The sequence below is a fragment of the Choloepus didactylus genome, chromosome 12 (assembly GCF_015220235.1).
Source record: "Choloepus didactylus isolate mChoDid1 chromosome 12, mChoDid1.pri, whole genome shotgun sequence".
Taxonomy (NCBI): Eukaryota; Metazoa; Chordata; class Mammalia; order Pilosa; family Megalonychidae; genus Choloepus; species Choloepus didactylus.
Window position 1 is genome coordinate 23,051,261 of NC_051318.1, and position 14,605 is coordinate 23,065,865.

The 14,605-nt window shown below is 39.9% G+C and overlaps 1 protein-coding gene and 1 long non-coding RNA gene across 4 annotated transcripts in view; one reads left to right on the forward strand and one right to left on the reverse strand.

Moving 5' to 3' along the window:
• Positions 1-550, forward strand: part of LOC119507200 — a 43,475-nt gene extending 42,925 nt beyond the window's left edge. For both annotated transcript variants that reach the window (XR_005211162.1, XR_005211161.1), the window contains exon 5: positions 57-550. This is a non-coding gene — a long non-coding RNA (uncharacterized LOC119507200). The remainder of the gene's footprint in view (positions 1-56) is intronic.
• The window catches only part of LOC119507198, a 308,269-nt gene that overhangs the window by 119,352 nt on the left and 174,312 nt on the right, over positions 1-14,605 (reverse strand). The gene's annotated exons all lie outside the window — the stretch shown is intronic.

The following is a 14,605-nucleotide window of genomic DNA, read 5'->3' on the forward strand; positions in this document are numbered from 1 at the left end:
ATGCACTTTTGAGTCCATTTGGTATAAGCACTGTACCCTATTCTTAATTCACACAGAGCGGCAATTCAGAGGAATTCTGGGAATTCATGGGATCCACAAGGAAGGAGCCTCTGGGGAATTTTGGTCATGCTGCCGGGGTAGAGCTCCTTACGAGCATGATGTGAGCTGGGTATCTGCCTGTACCCCTACCAGGTAGTGAGCACCTAGAGAGAAGGAATGCCTCAGAGTGTTAACCTACGTCCTCCTAGAGTCTAACATCACACCTGCAATAGATTGACTCATGCACCCCAATTAGACATGTGCTTAATCTTAACCCATGTGCCTATAGGTGTGAACCCATTGTAAATAGGACCTTTAAAAAAGATGTTGTTTTTAGTTAAGGTATGGCCAACTGAAGCACAGTGGGCTTTAATCTGGATTACTTGGAGGCCTTATAAAAAGAAGAAACCAAAAGCCAAGTTAAGAGAAGGCTACTGGGAGAAGCAAGAAGTCAGTGGGAACCCAGAATAGAAAGGAGAGGGGACATGGCTGTGTGTCAGGAAGCAGAAAGGTAAGCCAAGGAATCCCAAGGATTACAGGAAGCCAGCACCAGAACGCTATCAACCCCGGGAGGAAGCAAGCCTTCTAGCCTCCAAAACCGTGGGACAATAAATTCCTGTTTAAGCCAAAACAAGTGTGATAGCAGCTCAGGCAAACTAAAACAGTACCTGACATTCAAGAAGCGTTTGCAGTATTGATGTATTAAATGGGTGCTAAAGAATTGCTTCTCCGAGGGTAAGTCAATAACCAAATAAAGAGGTTTATGATTGGAATGTTTACATGCAGGTATTTTGTTTGCAGGTATGTTGCAGTTGATACAATTAAAAAACTTCTTTCTTCCCTAAGAATCTCTGAAAAGTCCTTTTCCATTGAAGTACAAGGGTATAGAAAATCCAGTTTAGATCTAAGAGTTTTTCATTGGGATGATTATTTTCAGGCAATGGGTTGAAGTTTGACTGCATGGAAGTGAGTAAAATAAAGTGAAAAGCAGAGCAATTGTGTAGATAATTTAGGAAGTAGCAACAACCCTGTTTCTGGGGAAATGAACTATTTAAATGACTCAGATAATGATTTTTTCTTTCCTTTCTTCTATCTTGTGTATATATGGTCTCCAAGGGATGCCTGACAATCTTTGCTCATGAACCTTTTAACACTTTCTTCACTGAGAGGCTGGGAAGCTGAATCAGATTTGTTTAGCAACATGCCTTTACTCTGTAAACAGAGCCTACATAAATACAAAATATCCTCACCAGTTTCTTTCAAGTCTTTTCTAAAAATCACCATGTCTGTTATTCTGAGGAAATGCCTTGGATGTGTTCTCCAAGCCCTGACCTGTCTGAGCAGTGTTCTGTCTGTCAGAGTGGAACCGTCTCAAGGAAAACATTTTGATGTGCAGCAGTGAGCCTTCTGAGATGCCAGCGTCTCTGTACAATAACTGTGTCCTCTCAAAAGTCAGGAGAATCCTGCCAGAAGTCAGCGTTTGGGGTAGGGACAAGCAGAAGGATGATTCTAATGAGCCACCTTCTGACTACCAAGGACTTCCTGTTCCCACATGAGTGTGACAGTCACAGATGCAAATAAGAATGAGGTATTTAAGTCCTTTCAAAACGAGAGGAGAATATCCCCTCATATCTGGATTCCATTCCATCAGGGCTCAGCTGAGAGCTCAGAATTCTGAGTCCAAATCCAAGGAAATTAAATGTGGAAGGCACAGCATTTTAAGGAGGTTGTGTTTCTGGAATCATTAATGTACCCTTCCTGCACTGCCCCCACAAATGGTTACAAGTTAAGTTAATTTAGGTCAAAACACTTTCATCAGGAAGGAGGAGAATTAAAAGTACTGAACTTATCCTTCTTTGAAAGGTCAATCTGTGTCCTGTGTCCTGGTTCCAGGAGTGTTCCATGTGGGTGGTAAAAGTATATATGGGCAATAGATATAAATCTTTAGAGAGTCAGACATGGCATCCCCCCTCCCCGCACTGTTTAGTGAAAACGCCCTGCCCGCGCTTCCATGCCCTTCAAATTTGCCTGGCAGCCAAGGATCACCTGCCACAGGCTCAAGAAACAAAAGCTTCTCCACACATGGGTGATGCTCACCCTTTCCAAAAAGCTGCTTGCAAATAAAAGTGTTACTAGAATCGGTAGAGCATTTGGCTCCCTCCATCTGTGACTGGAGAGGGCTCTGAGATTGGAGAGGGCTGTGTAGGAGAACAACGTGGTCTGACCTGCTAGTGCTTCACCAATAAAGGGACAGAGAGCGTGGCGTGTGTGTGTGTGTGTGTGTGTGTGTGTGTGTGTGTGTGTGTGCACACTGCGGATGAGGCCATGTGAGGACAGACTGGGAGGCTGAGGCAGCAAGAGGAGGGACCAGGTTGCCCCCACCCACCCCGCCTCCTGCTCCGTTCGCTCTCCCGGGGTGGCACATTCCACAGCCCCTCAGCCGGGCCTCTGCAGGGACAACAATAAACTGGGACCAGCTGCCTCCCGGAACCAAAGCCTCACTGGCTACCAGGCATGGCCAGCTCTGCCAGAAGACGTCAGCAAGTGAACGTCAATAACAAGTATCTATTAAGCATCCATTTTACAGGATGCCGAAGAAAAACAAGACAGTCTTGCTCTCCAGCAACCTACAATATTCTTTAAGGCAAAGTGTGTTTACAAAAGAAGGCAAGAAAAGAAAAAAAATGAAAGGAAAAAAAAAAGGATGGAGGAGAGAGAGAAAAAAATGTTCATAGAGTGGAAAATTGGAATGAGGTGGTGAGAAAGGGGAATGATTTAGGATTAGAGGAAACCCTGGCTAGGGGACCAACCCAGTTAGGCTTATCCCTCGGGCGCCTAAGACCTGATCAGGCTGTGCCAACTCCCCCGGAGTCTGTGAGCTGGCACCTGCCTTTGAGGCAGACAGGTGGCAGGGCTGTTTCGAGGTGGTCTGTCCTGTTGGCTGAGGGTTTTGCTCCCAGCAGGGGGCTTGGGATGGGGTCCAGCCCTCGGGTTGAGGGACTAACAAAGGCAGGCGGGTTTTCAGGGTTCTAGTCGATTGCACTAGACTCAAGGCAGCAGTCCAGTCCCAGCAGGGGAGCTGGAGGACAAATCGGGGTCTGGGCAGACCCCAGGCCTTCGGGGCAGGCCGCAGCGGGTTTGGTCCTCTGGGACCCACCCAGCCGACTTTAATTCCAGGCCGGTGGCAGGAAGACCAATTCCAACTGGTGGGTGTGACCTGTTGCTGTATTACTAGCCTTGTGCAGGGGGGTTAGGAATTGGACAGGGCTGAGCTGGCGGTTTCTGGGGTCTGATGCCTCTGGATAAGCACTGTTGGCAAGGCTATGCCGGACAGGAAGACGGGAGGTAGGTGATGTGGGGACAAAAGGAGCAACTGGAATCCGACTTCCTTGAGCACACTCTGCTTTCAGGCTTGATTGACGCTCAGCTAGATGCTCTCTCTCCATTCGACCACCTTTGGCCTCCCCTTCCCCACCTGAATGACATGTGCTGGTTGTCAGGCTCGGACCACAGTCCTGCTGTAAAGGTGTCCATGACTCTGAGTTGTTGTCACTGCTGGGCCACTGACCCTGTGTTGACCTACAAGGACAGGTCAGCTTTTCTTGGATGGGGCCAGTTCTGGATGTACTTCATTAGTGTTCTTCTTCCATTTGAATGATTACTCAGACGATTCTGCTCCACCTCCAGAGACGGTCTATAGTGAACACCCTTACTGTGACTCAGCCACATAAATATTGCAAGGTTGTATGTTATCTCCATTTTACAGATGAGAGAACTGAGGCTCAGGAATAATAAGTAACTTGCCCAAGGTCGGAGTTAGAACGTGATGGGGCTGGAATTTGAATGTGTTTTGGAGGAACCACAAAGCCCATTCTCTTTCCATTATTCCACATTACTCCATATTGCCACTGTATTTTTATCCTGTGAAAATTATGGTTTATTTTTGGCTTTCTGAACAAACAAAAGTGAGAGATGAAAGATAATGCTAATCTATTTTGCATTTTACAACAAATGTCAAATCACTAAAGATAAGATTGTGAGCCTTTACACATAAACCTCACCTGTTTACTGATGCCTTGCATACCCTTGCACATGCTAGGATTGCAAAGCAACATGTCACCCAAGAACATTGAACCGGGGACATCGGTCTAGCAGCCAACTCCAGTGGCACATAGCACTAGCTAATTTTTTTCATTATTGTAAGTTCACTCATTTCAAACAAAGCAAAATGTCTTGAAAAGAAAATAAAATCAATCCATTTATGCCTATAGAAAGAAACCTTGAGGAGTTGATTTTCTTTTTAATGTAACAGATGGCCGGTAACAATTGGAGTTAGTATTAACATATTTCAGAATTGTCTAACTACAGGCAGGGAAAAATGGGTAGATGCACTGAGAAACAGAGAAGTATTTTAAGAAATGTGCATATTCTGGAATATAAGACTCATATAAAATAAGAATGGGGCACGCCACAGAAAATATAACAATTTAGGGAGAATCCAGATCAAACCCGGCAGTAGAACGTAGCAGCCCAGAGGGCGGGATTTTGAGTGAGATGGCCTGGGTTTGAATGCTGACTCCAGGATTTAGTAGCTGCCTGACCCTGCGTGACTTCTCACACCTCCGTTTCTCAATCTGTGAAAGGGAGAAAATTGTAATATATGCCTTAAAGAGGGCATTTGGGTTGAACTGCATCCCCCCAAATGACACATTCAGTTCTTCAACTCCAGTCCCTTGAACATGACCTCATTTGGAAGTGGGGTCTCTGAAGTTGTGATTAGTTAAGGTGAGGCATGTGGGCAGCCCTAGTTCAGTGTGACTCGTGTCCAAATAAGAAGAGGAAGTTTGGACACAGAGACAGACACAGCCCGGGAGAAGGCCATGTGGGGTGGAGAAGGCAGAGATTGGAATGTCAAGGAAGGCTGGCAAATGCCAGAAGCCAGAAGCAACAAGAAGGATCCTTCCCTCTGGGGTTTAGAAAGAGCGGGGTCCTGTTGACACCTTAATTTTGGACTTCCAGCCTCAAGAAAGGTGAGACAATACATTTCTGTTGTCTTAAGTGACCTGGCGTGGGGTACTTTGGTACAGCAGCCATAGGAAACTAATCAGTGGGGCTGTGAGCATCAGATGAAGTAACCCACACAAATGATTAAGTACAGTGTCTCTCATGGTCAGGTGCTCCCCAAACTTCAGTGCCATTCCCAGGACCATCACAGGGAACTGGCAGTGCACACAGCTGTGGTAGATCTCCTTTCACCTGAGGAAATATCTATCAAAATGTTGAGTGGACAAAAAAAAAAAAAAAAATGAACCTGAATCTGATCAAATCTCTAGAACTGACTTTTAAAATTTAATTTAATTTAATTTAAAAATTAAATGTGGCAAACTAGCCACATTTCAAGTGCTCAATAGCCACATATAACTAGTGGCTGCCATACTTGTGCTGATACGGAACACATCCATCATTGCAGAAAGTTCTCCTGACAGCATCACTCTATAAATAGCTACCAATTTACAGATAATTCAGGGGACAGAGAATTTGTGAGACAATCATATGGGGATGCAATCAGCAAAATCCAGAATATGGGAACTTTTACAAGACAAATGACTTAGTTTCTTCAACAAATAAGTACCAAGAGAATAAAAGCAGCAGAAAAAAGCACATCAACGGATGCAACGTGTAGCTTTGGTCTGTATCTTGATTTAAACAAACCAACTGGGAAAAAAGGGCATTTGTGTGACAATTGGGAAATTTTGAACATTGATTGGGTATTTGATATCAAGGAATTTTGTTAATTTTCAGGTGAAATGATAATATTGATTATATTTTCTAAAAGTCCTTATCTCTTAGAGACACATACTGAAATATTATTACAGATGAAGGGACACGATACCTTGGATTTACTTTCTAAAAACCTAGCAGGGTAGAAAGTGGGAGGCAGGAGGCATGGTGAACAAGATTGGTCAAATGTTGATAATTGCTATCCTGGGTAATGAGTTCTGAGGAGTTCACAATAGAAATCTCTTTACTTTTGGGTATGTTTAAAATTTTCCACGATAAAAAATTAAAAAAAAAATAGATGGGAAGCATATATTCCTGCCTATAGATTAATATGTGACTCCCCAAAGTGCCTGGGATCATGAGCCAGCTCTCTCTCCAGATGATTGACAGGGCCCTCCAGAGTGATGCCAACTCTCAGGAACATGGGTCATAGAGCAAAGGGACAAAATTGTATTCTTTCCCTAGCAGCCTGGATTGATGATCTTCTGAATAAAATTTCTTGTTTTATCAGTTCTTTCAAAGCTCCAAGGGAGATAGCAAAATATGGCAACCCTTGAGAAATTATGTGCTAGACTGTATTCCTTTTCCCCTGCTCTGGCCACAATATCATGATGAAGGATTTTGGAACCACATTGGGTAGTTTCACCACTGATATGTTTGGTGCTCTACTGGCACTTGTCTCCAAGCCACAGAATGAATGGAGCAAACAAGCTAGCAAGTGTTCACAGGCCAGCTCCTCTGGGCCTCCCCTGGGAACCAAGCTGTCAGCTCATTCCACTTGCCTTTGGTAGAAGTGAAAGCAGGGACTCGACAGATACTCGCACACCGATGTTCATAGCGGCATTATTCGCAATTGCCAAAAGATGGAAGCAACCCAAGTATCCATCAATTGATGAATGGATGAACAAAATGTGGTATATACACTCAATGGAATATTACTCAGCTGTAAAAAGGACTGAAGTTCTGATACATGCAACAAACCTTGAATGAACCTTAAGACATCATGTTCAGTGAAATAAGACAGACACAAAAGGACAAATATTGTATGATCTCACTGATATAAAATAATTAATATAAATAAATTTATAGAGTCAGATTCTAGAATACAGGTTAGCAGGGTCTGGGTTGGGGGTAGGGAAAGAGCCATCAAGACTTAAAATATACTGAGTTTCTATTTGGAATGATGGGAAAGTTTTGGTAATGAATGATGGTGATGGTAGCACAACATTGTGATTGTAATTCACAGCACTGAATTATATATTTGAATGTGGTTAAAAGGAGAAATTTTAGCTGTTATACTATGGTACTAGAAAAAAAAAATCAATAGAACTGCACTACACAGTGAGCCCTAAATTAAACCACGGACTATAGTTAACAGTACAATGATAAAAGCGGGCCTTCATCAATTGTAGCAAATGTCCCACAGCAATGCAAGGTGTTAATAGGGAGGCATGGGGGAGGAATCCTGTATTTTATGCATGTAAGCATGGTTGTTCTGTAATCCGCAACTTCTCTAGTAAAAAAAAAGAAAAGTTAAGATTCATACATTATACTTTCTAGAAGAAGCAGCAACAATTACCACCATTTATTGAGTGATTACTATGGACCAGGTTTAGTGCTAGGCTCTCTTCATGGATCGTTTCAGTACATCCTTGCAAGAACCCTGTGAGGTAGGTGTGATCAATATCCTCATCTTGCAGATGAGAAAACAAAAGCCCAGGGGGATTAAGTAATTTGCCCAAGATCACACAACTGGTAAGTGGCAGAGCTCAGAGTCAAGTCCAGGTTGCGCTGTCCCCTCCTAACTCTATTTACATTCATCGTCTTGCATTTCCTTGGTTTGTAAGGGTGACTTGGACCCTGAAATCTTTGGATATACTAAAGATACTCACTGTAAAGGCTTTTGGGCTTCTCCTAGTTTCTCTTGTCTATACTTTTTCATCTTTCCTCTCTAGGTATCTGTTCCAGTTTGTTAATGCTGCTGTTTATGCAAAATATCAGAAATGGATTGGCTTTTATAAAGGGGGGGGTTATTTGGTTACAAAGTTACAGTCCTAAGGCCATAAAGTGTCCAAGGTAAGGCATCAACAATAGGGTACCTTCACTGGAGAAAGGCCATTGGTGTCTGGAAAACCTCTGTTCGCTAGGGAGGCAAGTGGCTGGCGTTCTCCAAAATGTCAGTGTTACCTTTCAATGGCAATCTTCAAAACGTCTCTGTAAGCTGCAGCAGCGAGCTCCTTTTGTCTGAGCTCTTATTTAGGGCTCCAGTAAACTAATTAAGGCCCTCGCTGAATGGGTGGGGCCACGACTCCATGGAAATTATCTAATCAGAGTTATCACTTACAGTTGGGTGGGTCACATCTCCATGGAAACAACCCAATCCAAAGGTTCCAACCTAATCAGTGCTAATACATCTGCCCCACAAGATTGGATTAAAAGGTCATGGCTTTTTCTGGGGGACATAAATCCAAACTGGTACAGCATCCTAAAATTATTTGTTTACACCACACCTATTATGAAATACATACATGAATATTTACCTAGACCAGTCTTCCAGTCTTCCTAGATGTACAATACTACAAACGATCCCTTCAAGAAGCTCCTCGAGAGCCCTGGGAGGTACAATAAATTCGCACCCGGTAGGCCTGTTGCTCCACATGTGTACACAGCTGGTGCACGTGTGTACACAATCACAATAGGGCTCGCCTGGGCTTTTAGGGCCCATGGCAGCAGGTGTGGATTTTTCTCCACAGCAGCTCCCCAGAAAAAGGTCTTGTTTATACTGAATGTGCCACCCAATCCTGGCTAACCATGTGCCCGAGTATAGGGTCTGAAATTAGGCAAAGCAACAAATGGCCAGGTGGCATGGGGGTGGGCTTTGTGTTGGTTCATGGGTTTTGTTGGCTATATATATTCTAATTAAATTTAGCACATTTATTAAATAACCACTCTTATGGATAAAATGTGAAATCACCATACATACAATTTACCATGCATCAATGCCATAAAAAAACACATGGTAAATACATTATAATTATTGGTTAAGATAACGCTGAGACAGTTCTCTCTTCCTAAGTGCTCATTTCACTGTAAAAGGTTTAATAAATAATTATATTGCAGTTATGTAGTTTCTTTAATGGCTTATTAAACAGTAATAAAGTGATCAACAACCGGTCCAAACAGGACTTAAAAACACCTTGCAAATATTTGCAATGTATTTTCTGTATAAACTAGTCATGAAATATCAATATTCTTAAAATATCAATACACATTAGTAATGCATTTCCTTTCTGTTTTTAGACCTACCCAGAATATTCTGCTCCCAAAAAAAGCTTATTAAAGACACTTGTAATCAGATGCACAACCTTTAAAACAAATGAGCTGAGAGTCGCTGTCTTTGGCATGAATCTGAGAGTTTCATAATACTGTACATTTTCAGCCTTGTTTTGCTTTTGCCTGAATTGAAGCCAAAAAGCTTTCAAAAACCTGTGTTCACCAAAAACAGAGTAAACTGCCAAGGCATAAATTGAATTCTAAAGATTAACTGCAGTTCTAGCCATTGTTAGCTTTTATTGTCTTTGTTGGCTTAAAAAAAAATGGATTCGTGGGCTGAAATGTGGATTGCCTGCATGTGAGCATTTTATAAGTTTCATCCATTTTACTAATAATGTCATTTTTTTCTTACTTTATAAGCTTTCTATTAAACTATTTTGTTTTCCCTAGATGCTAGTTACATTCTTAGTGCTTTTTAAAATTTAATAATGACTTTTATTAAAATCACCTATAATTCCAAAATACTGTGATTCATATTCTCTTCTCTACCCTTCCCCACTGGGGCCAAAGGCACTGAAAATAGGAGATGTGTGTTCAGCCGTTTCTTGGAGAAGTAGTGCAACTGCATGGCTTCACCCAAACTTGATGCACAGCAGTTGTCAATTTAGCCACCAAGTTCTCATTCTGTTTGACTTGCAATTTGGTAGACATAGACTCTTAAATTGCCAATGCTGTTTACAAATTAATATACTAGATCATTATAGACAAATATTTCAAAGTACATCATACATTTTAGTCATTACGGTAGCTAAAGATACCCCCCACCATCATTTGGACCTGTGCTTGAGTTATTGTTATTACTTCCTGGAGTTGTGACAGATTTTTAGTAAAGCAAATTTTTTTTTTTAACCCTTACCCATCTTCTAATTCAGTAGTTCTCAAAATGCGGTACACAGGCAACTTGCCCTCTCTCCCAAAACTTTTCAGGCAGTTCCAAGATCAAAACTATTTTCTTAATAATGCCAAGACATAATTTTCCCTTTTCACTGTGTTAACGTGTGTACTGATGGTGCAGAAAAGATGGTGAGTAAACTGCTGGTGCCAAATCAAATCAAGGCAATGGCAACAAACTACACTTGTAATCATTGTAGTCACTGCCACATGATCACAGTAAAAAAAACAAAAAAAACAAAACTACAACAACCAAAACAAAAACGTAAGAATGCCAGCTTTACTTAAAAATGGCCTTGATGATGAGTGAAAATGATTAATTTTATTAATTTTCAACCCGTGGAAAGGGCACATGCTTTTTGTTGTTGTGTAAGCAGACAGAAAGTTTATTAATAACACATGGGCACATGTCTTTTTAATATTCTGTGTGAAGGAATGGGAAGTATACTCACTGAAGTATTATGGTTGACTCAGGAAAGCACTTGGGAGATTGTTTGAGTTGTGAGCTCAGTTGGCCACTTTTGTGTGTCTTTGTGTGTGGAGTGCCATCTTTACTTGAAAGAACACCTGACAAACTATAGATACTGAAACTTGGGTATTTGGCAGAACTTTTCTCTGAAAATGAAAGAAATGGTCTGTCACTTCAAGGTAAAAAGTGGTAGTATGTGTTGCCAATGATAATGTTTGGTTTTTCAGTGGAAATTAGAATATCTGGAAACTTGCCTCTGCCAGTGTGACCTTAACAGTTTTCTCATACTTTGGAGATCTGTTTTTGATGATATTGTGGTGATATTAATGAATGCAATTTTTGGATATTGTATTATGAATTATGTCAGCTGCCTAGTTCAGTAAACCAATAGTATCCAATAACCACTGCATGATGTTACAAAATCTTAAGTGGGTAAAAGATTCATTCAAGTACAAGATAGACTAGTGGATTAAATGTAACAGACAACAAAATGTTCATTGATAGTCAATGATATTTAAAGATATTCATCTAGTCTTTAAGACACTAATGCTTGCCACATTTTGGTGTAGTATTAAAGAGGAATAGCCACAATTATTATCCACAATATAAAAAGGCTATTAAAACTCCTTCTTTTTTCAACTACATATCTGTGTATGGCCCTATTTTCCTCAAATACTTCAACCAAAACAACACAGAGAAAGAGATTGAATACCAAAGCAGATATGACAAGCCAGCTGTCTTCTATTAAGCCAGACTTAAAATAATGCCACTCTTCTCCACAAATTTCTTTTTTTCAGGAAAATAGTTATTTTTAAAATATAAAAAATAGGTTAATAGGTAGTAGTTCATCATTGTTATTTTTAAATGAGCTAATATTTTAAAAAACATATTAGTTTTACTTTTAATATGATAAATATTTATAGATATAAACCACATAAACAAAGGCTCTTTGGGTCCTCAATTCATTTTAAGAGTGTGCTATGGCCTAGCAACCAAAACATTCAAGAACAGTTGCCCATAAACTACTGAACTGACCGTACAAACTTACGGTGGTTGCAAGTGCTGTTTTACTCTTTTGATATTGAGGCTGGTGAAGAAAGCAAGTTAGTTGGGAACTTCAATTTCCCTCAATTTCATCTCAAAAAAGAATGTTTAAACTACATTGTATTTTATTATGTCATAAAATAATTATCAGGGTAATTCACAGCTCAAGTTTGATCTTAGATTGTCTACCAAGAACATCAACTAGAGTGTGCTTATTGCATAGGGGTGTGTAAAATTAAAACTAATTTCCATGATAGCTTATAATAATATTTCATGAAACTTAATTAGTAGAGTGGAAGCTGTTGACATTTTAAAAATCAGATGCCAAAATCAATTCTTGGTGATATGTAGGCATGGTACCCCAAGTGAGATCCTGGCTCCCTTCCTTGAGATTAAGGAATTGAAAAAGAAGAGATTATATGGAGAAGGGAATCTCTTTCCTACTCTTTGTCCAGGTATTGGGATTCCAGAACTGGTTCGTGGACCCCAGACCATTTCCTGACTTTTCATTATCCACACCCTATATTGACTTCATTTATAAAACAGCTAAAAATTGCCTATATGAACACTGGCTCCTCGAAACAAAGAGATTCTTGAAACTGTCAAATCTTAACAAAACAGAAAACAGCCAACAGCAAATGAAAACTATTTGTTGTGGTTGAAGGCACAACTTAAATTATGATTTTATTATGAATACATTGCATTGTTAGCACAAGCATGCTCATATGGAGACACATTTGGTATCACACAAACAATTTAAGATTATTACAGAAGTGTACAGTTCTGCAACACTTTACTTTTCTAACAAATTTGAATTTAGCACTTATTAACAAGGAGGGAAAAAACAATAGGAAAAGGTGAGAAAATTCTCTTAGGGCATAAATGCCTTCATTAAGTTTGAAATCTACTCATTGTACAGTTCCTGAGCTCTGCAGGTTTTCAGCTTGTATTTCTGATAGAATGATCTTAAAAATGAAAATGTTTCAGTGTTCCTGCTGGGTTCATAATTTTCAAACGTTAATAATCTCACTAATTTTAGCTCAAAAATTCTTTACACTTCATAGAATTTCCTTTTTCACCAAGGTCTTCCCACGTATTCCAACTTAATTCTCTGATGTTTTATAGTGATTAAAGGATGACTCAATAATTTTATCCTGAGACATTTAAAGCCAGCAGAGGTTAATATTTATCAGAAAACATATTGCCAATATACCTCTAACCATGCGGGCACATAAAATCTAAGTTTTTAGATCTAAATCGCAATGCTCTTGATTGAATGAAAAAGATTTAGCAAATTGTCCTGTTTCTTCAAACAGGCATCACAGGCGGCCAAGCCTTGGAGACTGATGTTAGGTCAGCACAAGCTGTGCTCGGGGCTACAGGTGCACCCAAAGAAAGGCCACGTGTCATTGTTAGGACTGTTTGAATTTGTTTGTAAAGGTGTGTTCTTGATAATAACGAACTGCTAACTCTTACAATACCTTTCTTTATGTGTAAAATCATTGATACTGTGGATGAAAGGTGCAAAAATGTTCCCTTCTGCTGAAGCCAAAGAATGCAAATTTGTAGCGTTAATTTACACATTTCGCTGGGTTATTTAGGTGCCGGTAGGGTTGGAGCAGGGCTCCTTAGCTTTTTTTCTCCAAGGAGAAGACCTATGATCTTCTACTAAATGTGTATGTGTATGTGTGTGTGTGTGTGTGTGTGAGAGAGAGAGAGATTATGAACGCTTTCTCATTTAGATGAATGCCACTCGTGAAAGAATATCTGGGGGTGGATACCAAAACCTGCATACTATTTGGGGTAAAATGGAAGAAATTTTAATTTTTGTTTATTTAGTCCTATATATCTTTGGTGACGCTAATTTCAAAACTCAAATTAGCTGACATTCATATTTTCCAAAATTTCAAGCTGTATTTTAAAAAGAAAACCCAACAAGTACATAGGAGAGGATAATATCTAAAAATTGAATTAATTCTTATATCTCTTGTCATATACTTCCAAAGGCCTTGGCAAAAGTACTGGCTATAGAATCAGAAAGACACAAATTTGAATTCTGGAATTGTAACTTTGGGCCAATAACTGGATATTCTTTGACTCATCTTAGACATCTGTGAATTGGGATACAATACCTACTTTTTAAGGTTGATGTGAGGATTAAGTGAAATTATGTAATAAAGCACCTATAGCTTAGTAAATTACATTCATTCATTTACACATTCAACATTGAATGAACACTTACTATGAGCTGGGGGTTTTATTAGTTGCAGGGGACCCAAAGGTAAATAGCATAGATGTTAATCCTTTCCATGATAATTTTTTTTCCATAATCAACTACAGTGAATGAATGATCTTCTTGATGCCATAGCTACATCTGATATGTTAGTGGTGGAATTTTATAAGCCCCTTTTCTCTGAATGTGGGAAGGAGAGACACAAATCATTAAAAGAGTCTAGCTTGAGAATTTGTGCTGGTTCTTAAATGGGGCAAGAAGTGTAATTAAATTGTCCATGGAGAAAAGGTGGCATCTGAAAGTCAAACGAAATCTCTGATGTTAGGCCCCCTGTTGGTGGCTGGCATATACTTATCTTAAGGCAAAAGTATCCTGAGCCCAGAAAAGCTCTTCCCAGCTAGGCTATATGCTGTGGTAAGAACTCCCAAATTTCTCCAATGTCTCTAAAGCATTGCTCATTCATTTAATCATTTTCATTTGTTTATCATTAAGGGTTGCACCCTGCTAGACTCCAGAAGCACTATGAGGATGGGACTTTCAGCAAACCAAATTAGCTATTTATTTTTCAGCAGAATTGGAAGCTGTATTCTACCTTGGGTCCTTGAACGAGGGCCCAGTGTTTCCTCCTTTGCTATTCTTTACACTGATGACCATCTGTGACAAGAGCCAAATAGTATGAAACGGAGTGAAATGAGATGCTTTGGGCTGCAAGTAACAGAAAATTCCATTTTAAATGGCTTAAAGAGGAAGGGAAAATTTTTGTTTTGATTTCAATTAAAAAGAAGCCCCCCAAATTTGATTTTAGGCCTTTTAGT